General features: G+C 41.6%; 1 protein-coding gene across 1 annotated transcript in view; it reads right to left on the bottom strand.

The window, feature by feature from the left end:
• Positions 1 to 19,979, bottom strand: part of lepr (leptin receptor) — a 51,241-nt gene that overhangs the window by 29,252 nt on the left and 2,010 nt on the right. The gene's annotated exons all lie outside the window — the stretch shown is intronic.

Below are 19,979 nucleotides of genomic sequence, written 5' to 3'. Positions count from 1 at the left end.
CACTGAGTTAAACCAAGCCTCTCTCTCTCTCTCTCTCTCTCTCTCTCTCTCTCTCTCTCTCTCTCTCTCTCTCTCTCTCACACACACACACACACACACACACACACACACAAACACACAGACACACACAAGGTATTTGGCAGAAATATCACTTCTATAAGGGCCAATAAAAGCTAATCTGCTTGCCCAGTTGCCAGAATAATGCATTGTCCTTCTGAGTAAACAGTAGGCTACATCAGGCTCTGAAAGCATGCCATGCCCTATACAGGACAGGCAACCAATGCAGTGATTTAAGATTGTGTCAGTGCACCGTGCCGATATCACCATCCCTGTCTTAGCGGAACAGTCGGAATTCAAACCAAAGCCAAAGCCACTGTTTCATCCCCAAGAGAACACACGAGAAGCGCATCATCAGACAGATCAAAGCGCATCCCAACTGTGTTGGTAGGCTACTCACTCCATCTGATTTTCTTTGTAACTACAGCACAGGTTCTATTATGCTTGATTTAGTTCCTTAATATGATAGCCTACAATATGATTTGGTTGTGGAATCATCAAGAGCGTAGGCTATATCATTAAGCTATGGTAAATGTGTGTGTATGTGTAGTCTAGTGTATGGTAGCCTATGTGTGAATCAGAGAATTCTTCTTACTGCTTCCTAAAATATGATGCATGTGTGATAGAGAAAATATGCTACCAAAAATGTATCTTGAATATACAAAATCTCTCTTTCTCTCTCTCTCTCTCTCACTCACTCACTCACTCTCTCTCTCACACACACACACTAATTAAGTATTTATGTAGGAATGCCTTCTGTAGTGTGTAGCATCACTCAAAGCAAAATGATGACCTCACCCTTGCCTCGTTAAATATACACAGTGTTACTGCATTGAGGAGAGAGAAAGGATAGACAGCAAGCACAAAACTACAACCTGTCGCATGTGATGAGATGACATCACCCCTCAGCATCACCTTCTCTGTTAAGGCAATGACATCATCCACAAACTATCTTTCTCCCGGGGGGTAAGCTACTGGAAAAAGCAGGCTACGCTGCCGACCAATATTCATCTTTGTATAGCGTAGCCTATTCCACCTCTCGCTACATCACTTCATTAGGCTACGTTATAAGCTAATTAAGTCGACCAGACGATTTATCAAATGCTGTGTTTACAATGGTAGCATGTACAACGTGCTAACCTACAGCTTTAATAGTCTGCACAGTGCACACATCTCTTTAGCCTATTCAGCTCGACATCTTGCGGTTCACAGCCTCAATAACAACAAAGATGTGGACCGAGTCGAGGCTGAGAATAGAGGATTTCTTCTCTAACCAAACAACCAAATTCCATTAGTGTTCCTCAAAGGTCCGTGCTGGTTGCCCTTTCACACGTTCTAATCTAAAAAAGACTCATCTTGACGACGCCAAGTCTCCTAAAGTTTAAAGGTTAGAATAGTTTGACCCTTATTCTGGAGAAGAGCCGTTGAGATATACCACCCTCAACAGCTATTTGAGGGTCTGGTATAGACAGATAACCAATTAACCCTCCAGGGCATGTGTGAATATTTGTGCCTGCATGTCTCTGCATGAGACTGAGCACTGCAGTAGTTTTAGACATTTACCAGATCCATCCAGTGTCTACTGACTACTGCCTTCTGTACTATATACATTAGCCTACTTTTATGGAAAAAGCAGGGGGGGGGGGGGATTAATTTCCCAAACTTACTGTTTCCTTATAAATTGTAGAAATTAGGGAATATTTCCAGTGAATTATCGAGTCACTGTTGACATGGTGTAGATGTTTATGGAAGGTCTGTGAGTCATTTGGTGATGTTGTGCTGCTTTTATTGGCTCAAAGCCACCCCATACCAACCAACCATACTCTCTCTTTCACTCTCTCTCTCTCTCTCTGTAGTTGCTTTCAGACATACGTGTAAGTCTGCATGTTCTGCGGATATCAATCTGTTGAGCGTTGTTATCTGTTGTCTGTTGTTATCTGAACAACATATGTCAACATTTGGAACTCCGAACTTAGTCGTCTCTGGGTTTGTGTTTTTATTTTTTATATTCTGTTTATTACACATTGCGCAAATACTCAGAGGGAAAAGAAATCTCTAGTGAGCTTACGTCTAAAGACTGTTTAAGCAGTTCCATACGAAATGTCATGTGCGTTTGTAGGGACAGCCGTTTCTAATTCTTTTAATGGGTGCTTAATTAGTAAAAGATCCTAGTCGTCTGACTCAGGAAGGGAAAAATAGGAGCACAAGGCTGTCAGTTGTTTGCTCCATCAGGGGCTGTGTGCATCTGGCCACAGTCTTGGATCTCTACCCAGTGTGGCAGTGGCCCCTCAACTCTACGCCAAGGCCACGGTGCTCTTACGTGAAGAGATCTCCAACTGCCAGAGCTCTTCCCAGAGAGGGTGGGTCTCAGTCTTGAAACGCTGGACACAGTTTTTTCTTTTTCTTTTTGGATTGTGTCAACTTTCACAGTGTGTTGCATCATTTCAGTAGCCGCCTTCAACCGTCTGCTCTCCACCCGTTTCCTGGTTTAGATTAATGAGAATGTCATATATCCTTAACAGTAATTCAACATATTTATGCCTCTAATAACCTGACTGGATTGTGCCATAACAGATACAACCCCAACAAAGATCCATCCTACCCCAGGTTTTATAGGGCAGGCTGTAGTCTTATTGTTCCATTACTTTACTGTTTCTAAAGATTTTGATCAAAATGTTGCCTCAAATGGAAAAAAATAGGGTGTAGAGTAAAATACTTTGGCAATGTATCTTAAAGTGTAATTTCATTTAGAAGAGATGGTTGCCGTTCTGATTTTTGTGATTTTGTTGTTGTTCAGGCACCAGAGGTCATGTCAGAGCAGTAAGGCTCAAGCAGTCTGGATACAAGACCAGTGCACAGGTGTTGGCAGGGCCATGTGTAGCAGGATTAGCATAGTGCCCGGGGGGAAAGAACCAGAGCCGCAGTGCGTGTTGATGAGCCATGATCTGTTGTGGCCAGTGACGCTTTACTCATACCCCCAGGCTTCAAAGTCACCCAGAGACAACCTCAGTGAACCAAGATATACTGCACTGACACACACACACACACACACACACACACACGTGCAGAGAAGCATCCACCCACCCAGTCACATATACGCACACAATACGCACTCTTTCACATATACACATTGAGACAACACAGCAGTTACATGGTTCCCCCATTTATAAGTGAGTGAGTAATCCCCCTACCACATTACAATGACGACTGTGAACGGTGCATCTGGCAAGGACATAAGATAATAATCTTTGATCCGTGCAATGCTCCCCTCACCATCAGATGTTCTGATACAACCAATAGCGTAAGCGCTCAGGGCTCCCCATTTGGGTGTGTTATTTTATAATAGACAGATGTGAGACTATGAATTACACAAAGGAATGGAAATAAACTATATAGTTAGTGGATCATGGTTTATGAGGAATCTGATAAAAAAGACTCTAGACGTTTAGTCACCTCCTCTCTCATCTAGGGGAATGAAGAGAGTCTCTTGAAGCTTACGGTACATGCATATCATAACATAGATTGTCTGAGATTGAAAACAAACAAATTTAACCCCATAGCCTGGGTAATTAAGTAAGTAAGTCTTTATTTACATAGCACATTTGTATGGGTGCAACCCAAATTGCTCCGCACACAGACATCAGACAAAACAAGATGCCAGACGGAGCGGTGTGACTCGCCAGCGTAACCGTAATCTAGCACAGACAAATTAACAAATATGGGTGAACCTAGATAAATCTGTGAGCACATTTGAATTTGCTCTGCAGATCCGTCTGGCTACCTTCCTATTCAAGCCCATTTCCAAATCAGCAAAAACCCAGGAACTGACCACTACTACTCCAGGGTTTTATATGATGACCGGCAGTGGAGTGCGGTTAGTGGTGTACTGTGGAACACTACCAATGGCTGAGCTGATGGCGTCAGTGTCAAACGACACAGACCAGTATGTTCTTTGGAATTAATTAAACAACTGTATTTAAAACCTTCCTTTACGAGATCTTGTCCTTGTACTCGTAAAGATTTAGAAATGTATATTGTTAACAAAAACGCATGTGCAAAATTATTGCCACTCCTAGAAAATCTTAAACGAAATGTAACTGAAACATTTTCATTCAGACCCTCTCCAAGGTAACCAGAGTGCTTCCAAGCAGTAATCCATGATGTCTTGTTTCTTTAAGGTGTAAAAGTCACACAGGGGTCAAATGCCCTGGTCTTTCCTCAACATGGGGAAGACAAGAAAATACACAATTCAAATAAGTTGAAAGTGTATTGACCTCAGTATGTGAGGAAATGGGTATAATAAACAGGTATTGGCCTGAAAATGGCCATAGTCACAGTTAAACAATAATAAAGAAGTTTCTAATCAAACTATTAACAGCCTTGTCTGGAAAATGATCCACATTTATTTTGCCCCTATGCACATGGTAAGAGTAAGAGGATGGTAAAAGTTCCATAAGGATAATTATTGGAGAGATATGCATAAGGGTGGGGTCACCATTTGAAAAACAAACACACAACAACACAAAACCATCAGAAGTAAACTCCATGCTAACAGATTATTCCATTGGCATGCCAGTGAAAGGTCTCTCTTGTCATTCACCTACAAATGTAAATGTCTGTAGTTGCAAAAAGATGGTGGAATCCTTTTGATGAAAAGAAAATGGACCATTTAACCATTCAAAGAGTGTTTAGTGTACATAAAACTAGGTGTACTGCCACTCAGTCCCGCAAAAATAAATCACGCCGTCTCCTACTCCATCCCCTACTCTTGCAACTTGTGTATGTAAATGAGTGTGTGCATTTGCTTTTGTGTAGTGTGCTTCTCTGTGCGTGTGTTTTTGCTTGTGAGTGTGTGTGTGTCTGCATGTCTGCTTGCCTGTTTGCCTGCATGTGTGTGTGTGTGTGTGTTCGCTTGTGAGTGGGTGTATGGGGGTAATGGGGTGTGTGTGTGTGTGTGTTTTTTATGTGTGTGTGTGCGTGTGCCTGCTTGCCTGCATGTGTGTGTTTTTATGTGTGTGTGCGTGTTAGTGTGTGTGTTTATGTGTGTGTGTGTGTGTGCGTGCATGTGTGTGGGTGTGTTTGTGCATGCGTGTGTGTACGTGTTTGTGTTTATGTGTGTGTGTGCATGCGTGTGCTTGTGTGCGTGCCTGTGACGGATCAAAACGAAAAACAATGGTTCCGTGTCATCCTTGTAGGGCTACATACCCCAAGTTCCGTGCACCCCGGCGGTCTTTCAGTGTCCCAGGAATCGTTTTACTGAAGAAAAAAAAGACAAAAAAATCCGGAAGATTTAGAGAAATGATTTAGTGGAAACAAAATCATTGGAAACAAAAAGTGTGTCTACCGTGATTATTTCAGTGTCCTGATCTGAACTCATTCTGCTCATTCAATAAAGCAGTGGAGAGAGGTGTTTGTGAATGAGCCTCTCAGAGTTAATGGAGATTGATCGTTCATATCATGCCTCTTGAATCACAGCAGCTGAACACAACAGTCTGTGACAGGCATTCATTCCACAGTGGAATAAGAGCACTTGAATCACTTGAATACTTCAATATTCTAAGGTAGCATGTTTGCAGAGATGCAGTGCACAGTACTGTGCATCAGGGCACATCCCTCTGGTGTGCCATAGAAAAGTTTATGTTTGCTTTACTTGTTTTTTGCTTTATTTTGGAAACAAAGTCAAAGTTATGACTTATTCATGAGTGAATGTATCTTGTGTAAATGTGAATGTACCGCCGCCTATAAAATTACTAGGTAATATATATATAGTAATATTGAAGAGGTGGTTCCAAACGCTATATCCTCCATTTTAATGAATTTTCATTAATCTTTTTTTTTATTTCATTGTTATTCAATTTATCTTTACTCAATCAGAACAACACAGCTGCAATTTTATTAATATTACCTGAAATTCACAATTAAATAACATGGTGTATTAATGTTTTTAAAAATGGAGATATAGCGTTTACCAAACTCTTCTATTATAATATTACTAGATATATTACTGTTGTATTCAATTCAATTCAAAAAACTTTATTTATCCCCGAGGGGCAATTTTCTCTATGCAGGCATAGTGACATATAAGACATAACACAACATATAAGACATAACACAACATATAAGACAGGACAAAAGAAAGAACAGGACAGGCAAAGAAAGAACAGGACAGACAGGAGTGTAAGGGGGGGGGGGCATATTCAAGTTCAAAAGGCGAATAGCCTCAAAAGTAAAGGTGGCCTTCCTCCTGTTAGTCCTAGCCAGAGGACAGCGCATACGCCTGCCAGAGGGCAGCCATTCAAAAACTCTGTGTAGGACATGGGTAGAGTCTTCTAGGATGCAGTTGGCTTTCCCTAATGTTGCCTTGTCGTGCAGTGATGTCAGAGACTGAAGAGGGTGGCCAATGATTTTAGAACATGTGTTCACAATGCTCTGGAGGTGTTTCTTATTTTGACTGAGAGGGAGTGAAACCAGCACATGGATGAAAAGGTCAGTATACTTTCAATAAAGGAGGTGTAAAAAATGCTGAATATAAATATTCTCTAAAGGATTCAGGCCCCGTCCACACGGAGACGCTTTCTGGGTTAAACGCACCGGTTTTACTTCGTCTTGGCCGATCGTCCAAACGAATCCTGTAAAAGCACTGCCCGAAACCGCACTTTTTTGAAACCTGGTCCCAGGGTGGAAAAATCTGAAACCGTAGCCCTTGTGAGTTCGTTTGGATGGTGAAACCGCATACTTGCGTATTGATGATGTCATCGCCACACCTCAGCTGCCCTGGACTTGACACTTATAGTATTGCCTATAGTGGGGGGCCTTAAGCACATAAATAGGTAATTTCGCGCAAATTCTTCTAAAAGCGCCAGATTTGCCACAGATGTAGCTCAAGTTATACTGAAATTATTTAGCTAGGGCGCCGGAGCCAGAGACCCTTGGGGCCAAGATGGCGGCCAAATCCAATAAGGCCGCTACCTGAAAAGGGTTCTATCTTTGAACCACATGAGCTACAAATACAAACTTGATGTCTTTTTCAACTTAATTGTTAAATCATGGGAAACACATAGGAATGTTTATATTTATGACCCAGTATATCTCGACCACTTAATCCTCCAATTCCAATATGGCCGCTGTCCAAAAAAGCAGTTTTGACTGTAGTTACACCCCATTATTTGCGCCAATTTATCTACAGTACAAGCACCAAATTTGGCACGGATACAGCTAACGGCATACTGAAATGATTTAGCCAGGGCGCCCGAGTTAGTGATCTCTGAGACCAAGATGGCAGCCAAATCCGCCACCTGAAAAGGGATTTGGCTGCATATTTTGAACCAGATGAGATACAAATGTATAATTGATACAGTGGGGAGAATAAGTATTTGAACCCATGCTAAAGTTGACTAAAAATTGATCTTAATGCCATAATTAAAAAAATGAGTAAAAATCCAACCTTTAAGGACACCAATTTGTATGTAATGTATCGTAAATAAATAAATGTTCTTCCTTAAATTACAGGGGCAATACGTATTTGACCCCTATGTTAAATTCCCATAGAGGCAGGCAGATTTTTTATTTTTAAAGGCCACTTATTTCATGGATCCAGGATACTGTGCATCTTGATAAAGTTCCCTTGGCTTTTGGAATTAAGATAGCCCCACATCATCACATACCCTTCACCATACCTAGAGATTGGAATGGTGTGTTTTTCAGTTAGCCTATTAGCTGGTTTGATGCTCATTGAGTTCAATGCAAATCAAACTAGCTAATAGGCTAACAAAAAACAAACCATGCCAATCTCTAAATATTTATATTTATGATTGTGTATATGTGGATCCTCAAAGTCCCCAAATCCAATATGGCTGCTGTCCAAAAAAGGGTTTTTGTTTACAACCTTTGAATCAAATGCGCTAAAGATGAAAACGTAATGTCTATTTTTTTTTTTTACCATGACAAACACACAGGAATGCTTACGTTTGTAATTGCCTATGTTTAGATCCTACATTTGCATTTACAAGAAAGCAACTACCTGATCATTTCTACTTTCCAAATATTCTCACCAATTTTAAAATTGAGAATGTAGGGAAGGCATATGAGTCAGAATTCCAGCATACAGTAGATTTGGGCAACTTTGAGCAAATATAGAGAATGCTAGTGGATTGTATGGACTGTGGTGGAACAGCTGGACTTTATGAAAACCCTAAAGCCCTCATGCTGGCAGGGCCTGACTGTGCCAGAATTAGTACAAGAGTTTCAAGCTGTGTATGATAGCAGCTCATCATCATCATCATCATCATCATAACGAAGAGGCATACAGCTTACAAGTCATGTTCAAGAAGGATGTTAAATTTTACCGGTTATGGAAACCCATGGAAATCCCTTCTTATCAACGAATCATGAACTCATAGCACTTGACACCCAATATATTATGGAAAGAGAAGTGGCTGATTCGCTCACTACTGCTCACAAAGTTGGTGTAGCCCCACTGCCTATGTAGAGCAGCGACTTGACAAGGTCACCAAGCCTGTATCAGATATGATTCCCAGAGTTCAATGCATGGGGATGGTAGCGGGACTCTACGAGCAAGACTTGGGAACCTTACTAGACTAATTTTGGAGATGCCAGTAAAGCCTGCACCATTCTCCTCCACTGTGGTTGCTATTTGAACTTTCTGACACTAAATTAGGATTAATGCATTATCATACCGGATATGTAATCATCAGGTGGCTTTAAACACCATGTCCTATTCTCTACACCTGACTATCATATGCATTTGTCATGTATACAGACCTTACGACACTGCAAAAAATGAATTCTAACCAAGTGTTATTGATCTTATATTAAGATTAAAAAATCTATTTGGTATTGTTTTTAGTATGAAAAGACTTACATAGCGCCCTCTCAAAAGATAATTTTGACTTAATTTAAGAAGACTTTAACTTATTTTAAGGAGTCTTATCAAGACAAATTTGCTCAACGCACTGGCAGACAAATTTGCTTGTTTTTAGGACAAATTTGCTTAACGCACTGGCAGACAAATTTGCTTGTTTTCAAGATGAGATGTCTTAAAATAAGTCAATTTTTTTTTTAATTAAGTCAAATGATTTCACAAGAAAGCGCTAGGTAAGTCTCTTTATACTGAAAACAATACCAACTGGTTTTTTTAATCTTGATATAAGATTAATAACAGATTTTGTTAGATAAGCAGTTCCTGTATTTGACCCTAGGCAGATGGGTCAGGCCCTTGAGTGAGGATCTGCTCGAGGTTGCTTTCTATATGTATCTCCAATTCTAGGGAGTTTTTCCTCGCCCCCGTTACCCCTGGGCCTTCTTTTCTTTTCTTTTCTTTCCTTTCTCTGATTGTCTACACTCTGTAAAGCGCCATAATACATGTGTAATGTTTTGGCGCTCCATAAGCACAATTAAATTGAAATTGAAAATAGAGAGCACTGCAAGTGCTGTAAAGCCGGAGTTCGTTGCAGTTCTATATGCATGTGAGGGTGCTTGTACAAACAATGATGGTGGAGACGATGAGTGATCTGGTGATCGTGAGTGATAATGATAATTCACTGTTGTTTTTTATGTTATTGCTTTTTTTGTTATGCAGTTGTGAAGCAGAGTTTTGGACAAATCGACTATATTGATTGATTGATTGATTTGCCATAATATAAATACTGCCTTCGAAGAGAAATACTGCCTTCAAAGAGAAAAACCTTCAAAGTTGTGGTAAAAAAAAATATTTTCAACCACAGTCTTGAAAAGAATACAGATTCCAGACTTAGGCATAAATATAAATATGACAAGCATAAATATAAATTTGCCAATGGACTTCTTGTGGTCAATAAACATAAAATAGACATCACATCCTCATTTGTAGCGCATTTGGTTCAAAATTTGTAGCCAAAAAATTTTTTTGGACAGAGGCCATATTGAATTTAGGGAATTTGGGGGGTCCTGATATACTCAAGTATGGGCCTCACTCCTATGAGTTTCCCATGGTCAAAAAAGGTAAAATAGACATAAAGTTTGTATTTGTATCTCATCTGGCTCAAAAGCTATATATAGCTGAATCCCTTTCATATTAGATTTGGCCGCCATCTAGGTCGCTTGGATGCCCTGGCTAAATCATTTTAGTATGCCCTCAGCTACATCTGTATCAATTTTGTGTTTGTAGATGAATTTGCACGAACAATGGGGTGTAAGGCCCCAAACTACAGGCAAAACTGCTTTTTTGGACAGTGGCCATATTGGAATTAAAGGAATAAGGGGTCCAGATGTATTGGGTCATAAATATTAACATTCCTATGTGTTTCCCATGATCAATTAAGCTGAAGTCACAAATCTCTATGTGAGTTATCACTAATATGTGAAAAGGACGTTTATTTGTTGCTGTTAGGTTTGTCAATTAAATTATGAAGCAGCAGCAAGCTGCTAACGTTAACTTACTCAGTGAACTGTTAACATTAACTTAACGTTAGGTTACTTGAGTTCAGGTTTAAATTCATTGTTAGCATGCTGATAGATTTTATGCATGGTAAGGTAACATTAATGTATGAAATGTTTGAATGGTGTTATATGAAATGGCACTGCAGAGAAATGGACATCCTGTTTGTTTGGGGTCCAACATTAATAATATTACATGCGCCAGTGTGTTCGATTTTTCGTTTGAGGAAAAGTTTAGCAGCTGCTAACATTAACGTTAAATCTCATGAGAATGCAGGCCTAATTGAGGGGTAATGTTAGCTAACACTACGTTTTTGTAGAGTTAATGTGAGCTATCATTGCAAAGTTATTAACCACTATTCTGAGTTTATTTGATTCATGGACTTCGCATGGATTCTGTCTCAAAGGAGTTTCATTGAGATTAAATTGGTTAAATTTTCTACCCTATTCACTCAAGCTTTATATGCTTTTTTTTAATAATAACTTTTTTTACATTTGCTAGACGACATGCTGAATACAAGTATGGATTTTGTGACACACATTTGTGTTTCACCTACAGACTGGAATGGCGCAGGCTCAGATTGGAGCTGGTGACTTCAACCCACAGTCTTCAGAACCACCAGTCACCAAGCTGCTCCTAATGGTACGATGCTATTTCCTATTGCCACTACAGTGAGCATATTTTGTCATTCATTTTAGAAACGCCATGTTGACAGTGCTCCAAATAATAGCCTACAGACAAGGACACAAGTTACTCTCCTTCTTAAAGTGAAAGGCACCTAGACTTACACACCACTAATATAATGTAATCATGACATTAAAGGTAGGTGTTAAAAAAGTAAAAAGGTTGAAAGTGGGTTATGAAAGTTAATAACAATTAAGTTACTCAAACTTGTTTCATTTTCTTTCTCTCCAGACATTTCCCATTATAGAGCAGCTGGTTCTGTGCAACCAAAGGTATTCCGCAAGATACAGCATGGAAATAGGAAGAGGCCACTAAATTACTTCTGATACAAAGACTTCAAATGGTTGGAGTATTCCATATTTAGTATTTTGCTACTCCTTCCATATTTTTTTCGCTTCCAAATTCCCCATCGTCTGTCTTCAAAATCAGAATCAGACTTTTCTAACTGGAAGCAAGACGTAAAAATGAAGTTTATTAGTTTTACAGTTGACTACAGTTGACAGTTCACTATAAGTCCACACAAACAATTCTGGTTTCCTTGCACTGACTAGCCATTTTCGTTGTAGCCTACTCTGTCTGTTTGTATGGCCTACAGCGCGCAAGCTTTGGTCAATTTCTGTAACAAACGGTGCCACCTATAGGCCTGGGATATGAAGTAACGTGTTGAGTCATGTTGAGATGGATCCGTTTGGATGCAAATATTCTTGACACGGTTCCAGGGAAGACGGAGGAAAAAAAGATCGGTTTGGTACGTGTGGACTAGGCCTCAGAATTTGAAATAGTCTGCACTACCAAGAAAGTAACAGGGGAAAAAAAGATCAGGGGCCGGTTCCCCGATAACGCTCACTCTTAGCGCGCTAAGAAGACTCAAAAGATATATCTTACCAAAGTTGTTTATGTTCTTAAGTGTGTTCCCCGAAGTGTCCCTTAGGAAGCTTCTTAACACGCTGCCTCTTACGTTCGACGTTACAAAGGCGCTGTCCCAAGTGAAGGTGCTGAATTAGTTGGCATCAATTGCTCAGGAATCGATTTTCCACTTCACACGCAGGTGCATGACGGCGTTAAGAAAGACAACACGTTCTATGCAAATTAAACATTCCTCAAATTATTCCAGTAACTTTTATTTTAACAGAGTTTAAGTTATCAGTAAAATATAGACTATTTATTAATTATGACCGCCGCTAGCGAAGCTAGCGAAGCGGTCATATAGGGATTGTCAAAGTTTTTTTTTTTTTTTTTTCTCATCTACTTCCTGGGACACCGAACCACCGGGGCACATGAAATTTGGTGGGTATGTAGCCCCACTAGACTTTTACGGAAAAATTTCGTTTCGTCCCCGGGGGTAACTCAACCCCCCCCCGTGCTGGGCCCCCGGAACCGCAAAAAAAGCAGTTTTTCCTAAATAACTACCTGAACCGTGGCACTGAGGATGAAGAATCTTTTATGGTATGTTGGTCTCAAGGGCCCACATCAACCTGGCCCATAATCACTCATTTGTGATTTGCACCCCCCCCCCCCTGCTTTAATCGCCCCTATCTTCAGTTAAGATGTTCAGAACGAACTGCACCAAATTTTATTTTATGCGTATGATTGACCTGGCATTCTCTGGGGGTATGTCAAGTTTCGTAGAATTTCATCCATGGGGGGGTCTAAAAAAAATTAGGTTATGTGTACATTTAGTGACTGTACACTCATTGGCCTGTAGATGGCGGTGCACACATATACACATGCACACACACACAGGCACCCACATACTATCGGTATTAGAACGGCCGATACATAATTACAAATTCAGTAGGATTAAAAGAAAGCCAAAATAAATATTCATCATCATCATCATGGCTGCATTTCCAGTATTGGCAATAAGTAGTCGTTTGTCCACTAGATGGCGCATCGTTGCAGTGAGACGTAATTTTGTTGGAAGTTAAAAGTGGGTTGGAAAAACAATGGACGCTTCCTACAAGGACTGTAGTTTACCGCAGAGAACGTCTAATAAGGATAGGACGATGTTCACATGAAATGTAATTCCCATTTCTTCTTGAAGCCGAAATAAATCTGAGGATGTTTATCGGACATGCTTGGTTTTTACTGCAGGTACGTTAATCTTATAATATCAATAAGGACCTAGGTAATGTTACCGTTAGCGTTGGTTGAGTGATGGAGGCCAATTTGATTGATTGCATTTGTAGAAAACTATAAATGCGGTTATACCAAGCAAATTGATAGCAGCACTGTAATTGTATCTTTCGACTGTCATTTGTTGCACGTGCTACAAAAATCATTCTGTGCAATGGAAGATTTACCAACGTTACACCGGTCTGATACAGTTTTGCCTATACATGTGTGAGAGGGGAATCGATGTGCTTTGATTCCAGCTTGGTAGTTGTAGTCTGTGAAATTAAAAAGCATGTGTGTGTGAAGTATCCAAACAATGACACCTTCATTTCATTATGGTTGCTTTAGCAACCTTAAGCTACTGTGTAGTGGGTCCCATTTAGAAGTGGCTACTTCATTAGCGCTTTCCTTGACTCATGGAGCTGGGTGAATTTTATTACAACTTTTCGCCACGATATGGCAGTTTAAGTCCGCTTGATACTGTAAGGCGTAAGGGACCGTTCGTTATTTATAAACGGGGTCACCGGAGGAAAATAGGGGAGGGTCATGTCTTTTTATTCTTTGTTGAGGGGAGGGTCACCTAACTTTTTTTGTCTAGGAGGGGGGGTCACCCATCTTTTGTATTAATAAAAACAGCAAAAAATCAAAGTGGCTTGTTTGATTGTTGATTTCTGTCGCCATATAACGATCTCTTTCGTTCCATAGCTCTGTCAACATTGAACAATGAATAGGCTATATGGATTTCTCACGCAAAATACGGAAAATGTCAACATCCGTCCCCATTAACGGAAGGGTTGGAGCAACAAAGTATCCCACTTTATTTACGCCTAACAGCCTATATCCATTTGGTCAACTTTATATCCAGCCCTAAAAAAGCTAACGTTGGTTTACTTGTAGTTTACCGTGTAGCCTAGCCTAACTTTAAACAGTGTGCATGCTTATAAAGCATACTTGTGCTTCATTCATCCACACATCCAGCTCCTAACGTTTTGACAAGCATTTTCTACAATTTGACCTTGTTCCTGCCCATCTCTAGCTTTGCTGTCTCCATCCTTTCTGTTTTTGTTGTTTGCAAAAAAAAATATATTAGCCTAGGCCCTATTTATTGGTAACCAGCAACAAGTGCAATTTGTTAATCACTGTCATTCTCTCTCCTGCCAACAAAAATGTGATACGTTCCAAGTAGCAGTGCGTAATTCTGCTTCATAAAGCAGAATACAGAATACAGAATATAAATACATTGGTCATATAAATAGCCAGTTTATGGTCTACAGTGTAGGCTAGAGTTGGTAAGTTATGGTAGGCCAACTTGGAGTGAATATACAGGGGGATTTCTTTGGCTCTTATTGGCAGGTGCGCACGTATACGCACGTATACGCATGTCTATAGACATAGCCTAGCCTACGGCCGAACACTGCAAGCGCCAATGAATCGTGCTCACGACAACCACGTCGTTAACTTAAATAGGCCTACTGTAGGTTAACATCACTCTGAGTTCGCATTCAAGCAAGCAAAACGATGATTTGAATACATCCGTTTCTCTGGAAGGGCAAGGGGTAACAAGGGGTAACAACAGGACAACACAGAGACAGGCCAGAATGCAGGACTAATGTTATGAGAGTATTACAGTAATATGGGATATTCTACGGGAAAATATTAAAACGGCAAGACAGCGGGGAAAAGTTAAAATGATATGCCTAAACCCAGAAAAAGTTGGCATGTTAGGTATTTTTCGGTCCCTGTGATTATTTGTGAAATTGTGCAAACGGCCTTTTCAAGTCATTTGAGAAGGAAGGAGTGTAGCAAGCTCCCAAATTGACGCTCGTCTGAGAAATTGAGTTGGATAATGTTCAGCTTCGGCAGCTTTACAATGACTGAGGAAGCCTAGAGACGAGTCCATAGCAACAAGTTTATGTGTTGAATTTGTTATTACCCAGTGTGCTTTGTTGAATGGTCTCAATGTTTTATTGTTTTATTTCATGTGAATACTTACTAGAGGAGTAAATTATTTCAAGTAGGCTAATGCAGTTGCAGGAAGTGTGCATTTAGTTTCCATGCTTATTGTGTTTCCACAACAATGTTAGTGAGTAAATCTACTGAAATGGCCACCATCTTGGTGAAGTGTGATGTGTAAGATCAGAAAGCAGAGGGTGAGTTTCGAATGATTGCTTAAATCTATTTGTTCAACTTTTCATAACGCTCTATAGCGTGGGCGGTAAGTATCGACAATTGGTTGGGGAGGATCATGTCTTTTTTTGAAAAGACTGCTGGAGGGTCGTTGAAAATTTTCTTACAGGCAGGGGAGGGTCATGCAACTTTTGATTGAAGCACTCTATAAAAAACGAACGGTCCCTAAGCCATTGGTTTCCAAAGGAGATTTTATTTGTGTCGCCAGCATAGCCTATTGACAATTTATGTTGTAAATAGGCCTACCTTATAAGCCTACCTGTAGCTTAGGGAAGCTAACAGCTTTCTATTAGGATCTAATTTGTTAGTTACAGTTTTGTCATAACTCCCTGATGCATTTTTGCATTTAGAATAGCCAGAGCGTGGATATCTCAATCGGAAAATTAAACAATATCGGGTGCCTATGGACTAGGCTGGGTGAATCCAGCCTGATCTGCCCGCTATTTATTTTTTTTGATTTCTTAAAAGATTGAGCTTGGTCTGGTGAAAGCCAGACTAGCCATGGACCTCAGTTACACAATGCAAGGGAACATGAATCAGCCTATATTTGCACGAACAATAACGGACAGCTCTTCAACTTTGGCCCGTTAAAATGTGTACAGTCTGCATTTCATCAAGGCCCATTTGGACATGTCAGTTATTTGCACCACTGGTTAGATGTAAAACAGCATTTCGTTACTTAATTTGTGCATTAACAACAATAACGTTTCAGACTACTGTTACTTAATTTGTGCATTGACAATAAAGTATTACATGAACTAAAGATGACTAAAATCTTATGTAGAAGAAGAAACATTCACAAAAAATCCATCCATCCAAAAATGACCTTTGTTTTTGATAGCTGTTGAAAACGGCATGGAACTGACAGAGATGTTTTTGTTTATAAATAAATAAATACATAAATAAATAAATAACATTATGCTGATACCTTTTGCTTTTCCCAAATACAATGTAGCCTACAGGTGTAAGTGACCTTTCATCAATCCAGTTGCAATGGATGAACTGTGATGAACTGCCCTACTTGTGATTGTTTAGAGATTTTAAAGGTTTTATAACAATGCTACATCTTCTTTGGCTATTCTACAATCTATTCACCTTTTCAGCACCAGTAGGCTACTTTCTGTGCAGCCGCACACACACACTCAGGCATGCCAAACAAGCATACACAAAAGTTTCAAGAGTGGGGGATGGAGTAAAATATGGAGACAAATTGAAGTGTGATTTATTTTCGCGGAACGGATGTACAGGACTGAGCGGCAGTCATATTTTGTGAAGAGAGTGGGGGATGGAGTAAAATATGGAGACAAATTGAAGTGTGATTTATTTTCGCGGAACGGATGTACAGGACTGAGCGGCAGTCATATTTTGCATCTAGTTAAATTATCAAATTGTCAGTATATATGTTCAAACGATATGTTGTGACGTGTAGACTAACCGGGTAGGCCTATCCCTCGCTAATCATCCACCCTCCTTATTCCGTTGTGCCACTTGTGCCGCTGCTTGACATGGGTTTAACGACTTCTAAAAATGATGTACACTTTTATATTAATGTAAGGTACTGTAACGTCGGCGCAAAAAGACAGTGTTCGCGTTCTCCCGCGCAGGGGATCCTGGGATACGAGAGCGAACATTTGGGGGGTTTATGTCGTTATTCTCCTTAGTTTTGTGTGTAATGTTAGCGTCTTTATTGTAACATGTTTCCCTTTTAGTTCTCCCTCGTGTGTGATCCTTTTTGTGTGGGAGGCTGCGTCCTCCCCTGTATGTTTAGTGTGTGTGCGTGCTTGACCTGCCCTGTTTGCATTGTGTTCTGTGTCTTGGTCTTGGTCTATCCGTGTCCCGGCTCTCGTTCCCAGTGAATAAACCTTTTGATTGGACAACTGTGTGGTTTGTTATCAAATCGTTACATTGGTGTCAGAAGCGACTTTCGAACATGGCCTCCGCTCAGCGAGAGAAGCTGGGAGCGGGAGACTTCACCGCTGGGTGGAGGCCCACGCAAGAGGATCCAGAGAGAGCCCTTGTAAGGGCTACTAAAGAGCTTGAGGCCTTCTATCGTTACCGCCGCCGGAGGAGAGGAGCTATCGCCGAGACCTGCCTGCTTCCATGGGAGGAGATCTGGCCAGATGAAGTGGTCGCGGAGAAGATGACGCTGGCCTGGGCGCTGACTCCACGGCGAGCCGCGACGCGTGAGCAGAGCCGAGGGAGTGCGGCGAGGAAGAGGTTCCTAGACGATGGACGGTTGGCGGAGCCGCTGAGGGCAGCGAACTCACGACGGTGGGGCAGGTTTGACGGAAATGTCCTCTGAACTTTTAAAAAAAAACTTTTGGGTGCGTGTGAGAGGCACCGTGCTGTGTGGGCGCCCGTTCTAGTTGGCCTGTTGGCCGGCGCCTTTTGAAAAAGTTTGTGTGTGGAGTTCGATGACACGACCATCTCGGGGGTCGTGCCTTCGCCGAGGCCGCGAAGGAGTGGAACGGGCCGGGAACAGAGCAGTACGGCTCTGCGAGATGGCAACACGAGGAGGGACGCCGAAGACGGTAGCTGCAGCGGGAGAGCTCAGCGCGGTCCGGTTGCTGTGGAGTCGGTGCCTGTCTGTCCTGGTCGGCGACTCGACGGAGCGGAGTGGCGTTGGCGCAGCTTCATCTGGCCCCCCTCGAACCCCGGTGCTTGGTACAGTGTCGACGGTTGTAAGGCCACCTAGGGCCCCGTCTGGAGAGGAGGAGTGCCGCGGTGTCACGCCGCGGAAAGTGCAGCCTGAGGGCGGCTGCTGAGAGGGAGCTGGTGACGAGCGGGTCGGCCACGTGGCTGCTAGCACGCCCGTACTGGATTGCTAGCAGCGTGGCGCCCGTTGAGTGAGCTCCTGCGGCGTGCACCCCACGTGAGTTGGCGGTACTGTCGCACTGAACTGAGTGGCGGGCGACGCGCGCCGACGTTAGCATGTGGCTACCTCGTGGGCATTGCCGAGGACGGCAATGGCTTGTTGGGGGAGCTGTGTAACGTCGGCGCAAAAAGACAGTGTTCGCGTTCTCCCGCGCAGGGGATCCTGGGATACGAGAGCGAACATTTGGGGGGTTTATGTCGTTATTCTCCTTAGTTTTGTGTGTAATGTTAGCGTCTTTATTGTAACATGTTTCCCTTTTAGTTCTCCCTCGTGTGTGATCCTTTTTGTGTGGGAGGCTGCGTCCTCCCCTGTATGTGTAGTGTGTGTGCGTGCTTGACCTGCCCTGTTTGCATTGTGTTCTGTGTCTTGGTCTTGGTCTATCCGTGTCCCGGCTCTCGTTCCCAGTGAATAAACCTTTTGATTGGACAACTGTGTGGTTTGTTATCAAATCGTTACAGTACCTTACAATTAGAATTGATTGGCAAGCAGCTGCAGTTACTTCTGTTTAATGCGGTATTGATTGCCATTGGTTAATGTTTTCAATAAAAAGCAACCTGGCTATCTACAATGAACAGAGAGAACAGCTTTCGGAATAACTTGGGCAACAGCAACAAAAAAAGAGCTATGGAGCGACATGGACTAAACGGCCCCGCGGCCGGCGCCGTCTTTGATTCAATACAAGGACACGTTGGATCGCTGCCATAGTTGGTCGCTTACTGGACACCACCATGCTTACCCATTTATAGATCTTAGCCATTTAGAGGCAAATTCTTTGCCAGCTTTTAATTATCAAAAGTGATTGCCAATTTGAACGCCTTAATGACATTACGAAATAGCCTAGGCTAATTACCACCACATTAGTTCTGATACCAAATAAAGTAAACGTAGGCCTGTATCCATTGCGAACATATTTTATTATTAGTCTTAAAATGTCCATAACATAAAATTATCGTTGAGCCACAACATTGTCAACATACTGTACCATAGTTTGACTTACTGCGCTGCGCTGATTTCTGAAGACTGCTGCACAGTGGCGGCGACTATCGTCTTGAGCTCAAACAACGCTAAGAGCTTACCCAGACCAACCTTACGAACATGTGACTTACAGAAGATATACTTAGCGTATGGACGTGTCGGGAATCGTGCCATAACGTTAAAGGAACCATATGTAAGATTGTGGCCAAAACTGGTGCTGCAATCACTTTCAAAATACTGAAGAGCGGTGTATCCCCTCCCCCTCCCCCCTGACTCGAGGTTGCCAACCCTGATGGCGAAACACTACTGACTTCGTGATTAGTAGATAGGTGGAGGGTGGCGCATCAGGCCAAAACACAACATGACATGACAAAACACAACATCAACATCAGTTGAGGGCTGCAACTTCACTTTTTAAATGACAATATCCTGGCCGGACTACTGTTGTCAGTGATATAAGTATTTGAAATGAACATGATTTCTTAATGTCTAGTGACATATCAGGGCCATTTTATGATCAATTGAAATATTTTTCTTACATACGGTTCCTTTAAGAGAGATGTTAAGGAATAGGTTAAGAACTACTTAGCGATAAGAACGTTTTGGGGAACCAGCCCCAAGCTGTTTACAGCCAGTCTGACAGGTCAAAGT

This window comes from Alosa pseudoharengus, unplaced genomic scaffold (assembly GCF_046254945.1).
Source record: "Alosa pseudoharengus isolate Yale_2024_CS ecotype anadromous, Long Island Sound unplaced genomic scaffold, YU_APseudo_1.1 YU_APseudo_1.1_scf_11, whole genome shotgun sequence".
NCBI classification, from domain to species: Eukaryota; Metazoa; Chordata; class Actinopteri; order Clupeiformes; family Clupeidae; genus Alosa; species Alosa pseudoharengus.
Note: the sequence above shows the minus strand (reverse complement) of the source record. Positions and strands in the feature narration are given on the sequence as shown.